Source organism: Rhinolophus sinicus, linkage group LG12, assembly GCF_036562045.2.
Source record: "Rhinolophus sinicus isolate RSC01 linkage group LG12, ASM3656204v1, whole genome shotgun sequence".
Lineage (NCBI taxonomy): Eukaryota > Metazoa > Chordata > Mammalia > Chiroptera > Rhinolophidae > Rhinolophus > Rhinolophus sinicus.
In genome coordinates, this window is record NC_133761.1 from 21,877,603 (window position 1) to 21,884,711 (window position 7,109).

The following is a 7,109-nucleotide window of genomic DNA, read 5'->3' on the forward strand; positions in this document are numbered from 1 at the left end:
TCAAGCCCATAATAATGGGGCCTGTTTCTTATATTCAAGGAAAGAAACAATAAAGGATCACAAAAACATTGTCAATAAATTGTATAGTCAATTATTTTATGTGTTTAACTAACACTGGCTGAATCATCAATTATGATCAAGTGCTATATACTGATATACAGAGAAAGACAATGTATGGTTATTATCTTAAGGGACTTATATTCTAGAGTAGATTAAAAATAATTGTGATAAGAAAGGATATTTGCTGAATGGAGCTATAGTGAGAACACTAAAGGATAGTCAGGGAAGATGGCTAGAGAAATAATCATTAGAGTAGAAAATTAAAAGGCAGAATTGTGGTTTTTCCTAGAGGCTTAAATGGCAAAATAATTCCTGTTAGATGCATTGATATACAAAAAGTCAGCAAAGACTTAGCATTTGCTGAGAAATAAAATGATCAGCAAAACTCTGTTTTTCGAGAAACATGATTGTTTTGTTGCTGTTGGAGGGTGGGAGGACTGATGTGCAATGGGGAGTTGTTTGAAATTGAGACAAAAGAGGAAGATACAGGTCTTTTATCTGATGCAAAGGAATTGAGAATTTGTTCTCTAAGAACAGTGGTCACTGAAAATATCTGTGTCAGGTTTGCATTGTCTGTGTGCTATAACGATCACTTGGTGAGTGTGTTGAGGAGGAACTAGAGTGGGGTTAGCATGGACGCACTGACATCCTGGTAGTCTATTGTGAAATGAATCCTGACAAGAGATGATGAAAGTTTTCAATATGCCAGTGTAAGTGGGAGTGAAGAGGAAGAGACGTGTCTCGAAGATGATTAGACGGCAGAATAAAGTTAGTGATTGATTGGATGTTTATTGTTGGTGAAGATTTCAAGGAAAAGGTCAAATAGCTGACCCTTAGGTTTTTAGGAAGAACCTAAGACAATCCCTGATGAGCCATGGTCACATTAAATGACAGTATATTTTACTCTCTGAAATCACCATATGAACTCATTTTAGAAAATTACGTAGGACAGAGCAAGTAAATATAACAAATATTTGTGAATATCTTTTCCCACATATAAATATTTTCAAACTTTAGAACCTTCTGAAAAACTAGGCTATTGGTATTATTAGTCTCATTTGATAATTAGAGAGGTATCATGTAGCTATTGATTTATAACAAACTATCCCTAAACTCAGAGTAATAACAATAATATAACAACGTTGTATAATTATAGCTCAGGTGTCACAAAGGTGAAATTCAGCTGATCTCAGTTGCCTTAGATCATCTAGGCCTCAGACACCTGGGACCACTGGACTGAGTTCTACATGTCTGTCATCTTCCTCTTGGGATAGACAGGTTAGACAGAGGCATGACCTTCTCGTGAAGATGGCAGAAGCAAAAGCCCCGATCACTTCTCAAAATTCTATGTGTGTCATGTTTTCTTCCCCCACACCCCCATAAGTCAAAGCATATCACGCAGCCAAGTTGAGTTGCAGAACATTATCTTACTTTCCAAAGGGCATTAATATAAGGAGGAGTGAAAACCTAGAGCTAAGTGTGACCAATCTACCACAGGTAGGACACTCCGTATGTCAAGATTATAAACTCTGTAGATAGAATTCCGAGGTTCATAGCTTGGTGCTGCCATGAGCTCTGTAACCTTGGATAAATTACGAACACATCTAAGCCTGGCTCCTCATTTTAATAAATAAAAATAGCAAGACTGTTTATCTTATGTTGTTATTGGATGCACATTTCTGAGCCCTATATTTACCACAAAGTACATATTCATTTTCAACTATTGGTAACAGTATTATTCCATAAGTGTGAAAATTGAGGTTCACAGTGGTCGATATATTTAATAATAAACTATAACAAGTAATGCTTGAATGCACTTGCAGAAATGCACATTACCTGACTTTGCATTTCAAGTTCTTTATAAACATCCTTCTATCAGTATATGAAAAATGTTAAGCATGATCATCACAGACAATATAAATATACCTAACAAAGATGTTAGTTAGGCTGTATTATACAAAATTAGGTTAAGAAATAGATATCTACTTTTGAGTCTTCCATTTGTATTGAAATACATTTACTTTTCTTGTGTATAAAAATGATGCAAAATAAATGACACATTGGCATTATGAAGTACAATAAATGGCCCAAACTAAGTCAGATGTATTACATGCAGATTTATGTGGATTACTGAGCAAACGTTGTAATTCTACTTTAAAATGCAAGCGGTAATGCTGAATGTAAAACTAGGCCACTTGTGAAAGTGAAATTATAGTAACCAGTTTATCTTAATGACATTATGCTACTTTAATATAAGGAATACTGTGTAAAAGCATGAAACTGACACTTTTAAGATATCTATGTGTGTACTGGAAATTGACCATCATATTCAATTCTTGCTGCAGATTTTTTTAAGGAATGCATGTAGGCAACAGGTGCCCTCTAACAGAAAATCATTTTTGTAGAAACATGCCATTCACAATTTTCTATTATGTCTAACACTGCACCATATGTTCAGAGCTCATACTTCTGAAGGAAATTTGACAAATTTGACAAATCTGTTCTGACATTTGAATAAAACTTCGTTGTCTGTAGCAAATTCTAAAAACTAAAAACAAAAACCAAAAACAATTTCTACACATGTGGCAGGTGGTGATGTAGTAAACAGATTGTCAGGATTCTGGCCTGTGCTTCTTGAACTATTTATCCTTTAAGAACAAATAAATTGTCCCTTTTCCATGGGCATTTGTACTCTAACAATTTTGCCTAAAGTAAAAGGAGCAAGGGATCTATATTACGTTTAGTCCCTGTGAAAATCTCCCCATCATCATCCCACACAGAATAAATAGCACCACTTTATTTTTGCTTCTCTCTCTGTAGGTATCTGAATTTAAGTAGCAACAGCTATGTACCATGGGATTTGCTAAAGTTTTCTGGTCATTATCAAATAATTTCAAGCCAAAGTTGATTGTGGAGGAGTTGATATAGCTACTGGGATTTATCTGTTAATAGTTTTAGGTACATTTCTACTGTTTCCTGAGGTTTCTGGTGCTATGTTTATCTGTAACTAATGGTAAATTCAAGATTTAAAGTTTTGTGCTTACCACAAACAAGCTCACGACAGGCAACATGACAATTGGGAAACAATATGAGATTTAGAGTGAAAAAACAGACTATGTCAGCAACCTGACTCTTATTAGCTGTGTGCGTGATTTGGGGGAAGCAATTTTTGAAGATACATACACACACACGTATATGCACACACACACACACACACACACACACACACACACACACACACATATGAAGATCTATATACGAGGTCTGACAATTAAGTTTGCAAACTTGCCACCGTGTGCTTACATTGGCAGCACTGTACAAACAGCTCGGTAAGGTTTCATAACCTTGGTATGTCAGTGTCTCACAGCTGTGTCCATGACAATGTGTGACCATGTCTTGCTGAGTGAGTTCATTATTATTTTTGTGTGCCCTAGTGAGAATGTCTGAGCTTGAATTAGAGCAATGAACAAACATTAAATTTCTTGTTAAACTTGGCAAGAGTGGAACTGAAATTAAGGACATGTTAGTCCAAGTTTATGGGGATAATTCCATGAAGAAAACGGCAGTGTACAAATGGAATAAACGTTTTTCTGAGGGGAGAGAACACGTCACTGATGAAGAGAGGTCAGGGCAGCTAGTAACAAGCAGAACTGATGAAAACATTGCAAAAATGTGTTGAACTGTGCATCAAAATCATTGACTGACTGTGTGCGTGATTTGTGTGCGAGACCAAGTAAACATCGATAGAGAAACACTTAGGAAAATCTTAACAGAAAATCTTGGCATGAGAAAGGTGTGTGCAAAAATGGTCCCGAAGGAGCTCACCGATGAACAAAAGCGAAGGAGAGTTGAAGTTTGCCAAGACCTTTTGAAGAGGCAAGACGATGCTTTGGACAGTGTTATCATTGGTGATGAAACATGAATGTACCAATATGACCCTGAAACAAAGCATCAAAATGCACAATAGAAATCAGCCAGTTCTCCATGACTAAAAAAGTTCTGTCAGTCCAAATCAAGAATCAAATAATGTTGCTAACTTTTTTGATATCAGAGGGATTATTCATTATGAATTTTTACCAACTGGACAAGTAGTTAACCAAGTTTACTATTTCAAAGTGCTGAAAAGGCTGCGTGAAAAGATTAAAACCACCTGAATTTTTCACCAACAATTCATGGCACTTGCATCATGACAACGCATCAGCTCACACGGCACTATCTGTGAGGGAGTTTTTATCCAGCAAACAAATAACTGTAGAGGAACACCTTCCCTATTCACCTGATCTGACCCTCAATGACTTATGTCTTTGCACAAAGATAAAGAAAATATTGAAAGGAAGACATTTTGATGACATTCAACACATCAAGGGTAATATGACGACAGCTCTGATGGTCATTCCAGAAAGAGTTCCAAAATTGCTTTGAAGGGTGGACTAGGCACTGGCGTTGGTGCATAGCTTCCCAAGGGGAGTACTTCGAAGATAACTGTAGTGATATTCAGCAATGAGGTATGTAGCACCTTTTCTATGATGAGTTCATGAACTTAATTGTCTGACCTCGTGTGTTTGTGTGTGTGTATGTGTCTTTCACAAAGGAAGTGTTCAGTTAAAGTCAGATTGAAATGGAAAATGCATGCTCCATCCCGTTAAAAAAAAGTGATTTAAAATTGACATGAGAGTGAGTAAGTGTATACGCATGACTGAAATGTAAACCGCACAAACATTTCTGTACATACTACACAGCCTTAGGCACTCCTAAATCCTAAACTGTTTTTTTCTTTATTACAATCAACTGTATCTCCATTTCCCTGTATCCCTTTGTTGTCCCTCTCCTGAAGAGGAAAGCATGAACTTATTTTCTTTAATAACACGTGTTTCCCTTCAGGAGAAACCAGTGTATAATCTGGAAGTTTGGAGGTTTGGACTTTGAGAACTAGCAATCCATGTGATTGTGAGCAAGACACTGTTTGGCTTTGAACATTAATTTCTTCATATGTAAACATTGAAGAACATTGAAAGAATTTGTATCTGGAATAACTTACATCTTCAATATTCAATGACAAGGAGTTCATAAAAATAACAATTATTTAAAACTAACATTTAGATTTACTAATAAATGTATAAAATATTATGGTTATTGAAATTAAAGGAATAATGTTTTGATGTTTATAGAAAGAATTTATTATTTTTGTTTTCATAAAATTCATTTTGTTTTGATTCCCTTTTTTGAAAAACATATAAAAAGATTATCATTGAACTCTGTAAGACAATTAAACCATTACTCAAAAATTAAGCAAACTGAACAATACATTTATCCAGTATATTTAAGAAAATGACTTGGTAGAAATCGTGAAAAGATTTAGTACAAAGAAGTTGCAAGAAGGACTTAAGGCAAAATCAGAAATAATTTTGTGAATGAGAATTTCTAAAATAAGGTGAAACAATGAAAGGGGAGCAAAATGGACAAGGGAGAAAATTAGCATTGTGAAAATAAATTAGATAAAATATTTAAAAGAGTGAATAGATTCAGGGAGTTTGTACTTTTTTTTCAAAAAATCTTTCAGTGAAAGAGCATGATATCTTCAAAGAGGAAAATTTCCCGAAATTTTACATTTGATATTGGTATGCTATGGAGTGCAATAACGGAGAACAAATGTTATCACAAGATTCAATCACAGAGGAATTTATTGTAATTTCATTTTTCATTGAAGCTAGCTTTACATTTGTTTCTAGTAATTCTTTCTTTATTTAATTTGTTAGAAGAAATTAGTGACTTTAGATTTTCTTTACAGGTAACGTTTAAATCTTTTTTTCCAAAATTCCATTAGGCCAATGTGAAGACATAAGCCTATATTATCAGAATAGGCTTTGCTTAGCTTAACAATATTAAGAGGGCATATGATTAAAATTTATGATGCAAACACATCTGTTTTGAAAAACAAGGTTAAATTGAACTTTTATATTCTAAATTAAGATTTTTAGAATTAATTATGTTCAAACTCTACTAAGAATTCTTATTATCCCTCATGTTTCAACATTGCTTTGTGCACTTTTTTTTCACTATTGTTCTCTAAATGCTTGTCATCTCTCAATCCATTCACATTTCCTTCAGGAATTCTTTTGTTTCACAAGTAGGCATTTAAGCATTTCAAGCTCTTCAGGAGTGTTCACCCTACCTTGTAATTGCTAACTATTTTTCTACTTCTAAAGTCTTCCATTTAATTTCAAATGAAATACTACCCTCACTCTTGGTATTGGGAATGGTGCTGCTACGATTTATGTATGTTTCCCTTGCAATCTCTACTTCCCAGTCCTGATTGCTATGAATTATTTCTGTTTATGCTTCATCACAGTCAAAAACAAGCATCCTTCATTTTTTTGTACTTGATGATTCCAGATTGGACATTATCCTGATAGCTTCACAATGCCAACTCCAATCATTGACAGCTATGTGGTAAGAAAGTGTCTGTTTAAAGTTTAAAAATCAAAACAAAACAAAACAAAAACAGAAGGAGTTTATACGGAAAGGGGTCTAATAAAAGGATTTTGTCTGGCAGTGCCAAACCTAACTTAACTTTGAAATATTAGTTATTCCTGCATTTGAGTCCTCATATGCTTGGCTACTTTAATCCCTGAAGTTTGTCATTAGGTAACTTTCTTCACAGTTTTCGTCTTCCAGTATTTAGCCCCGTGCTAACTTAACTCCTGGAATTTCTATTAATTTCATATGAAAAAATACACATATCTGTTTCTAGATCTGAAGCTACATCTAAAGCACATGGAATAAAAAGAGTTTGCTCCTTAGAGGAACTCTGCTACCACATGTTTAGAATTATTTTTTTAACCTTCTGATATTATGTATGTAAGCTGATCACCTAAGAATTAAGCACCTGCAATAAGCTCCCATGTAAACATTATGTGCACAATTCATGCTTAGCATTTTGCTGTCATACTTTTTGTAAAAGGACATACTTTTTACAGGTATATACTTTTTCTTATATAAATCATTAGTTGCCTCAGTCAATTCAAATTCATTTAGAGAAAATAATGTAT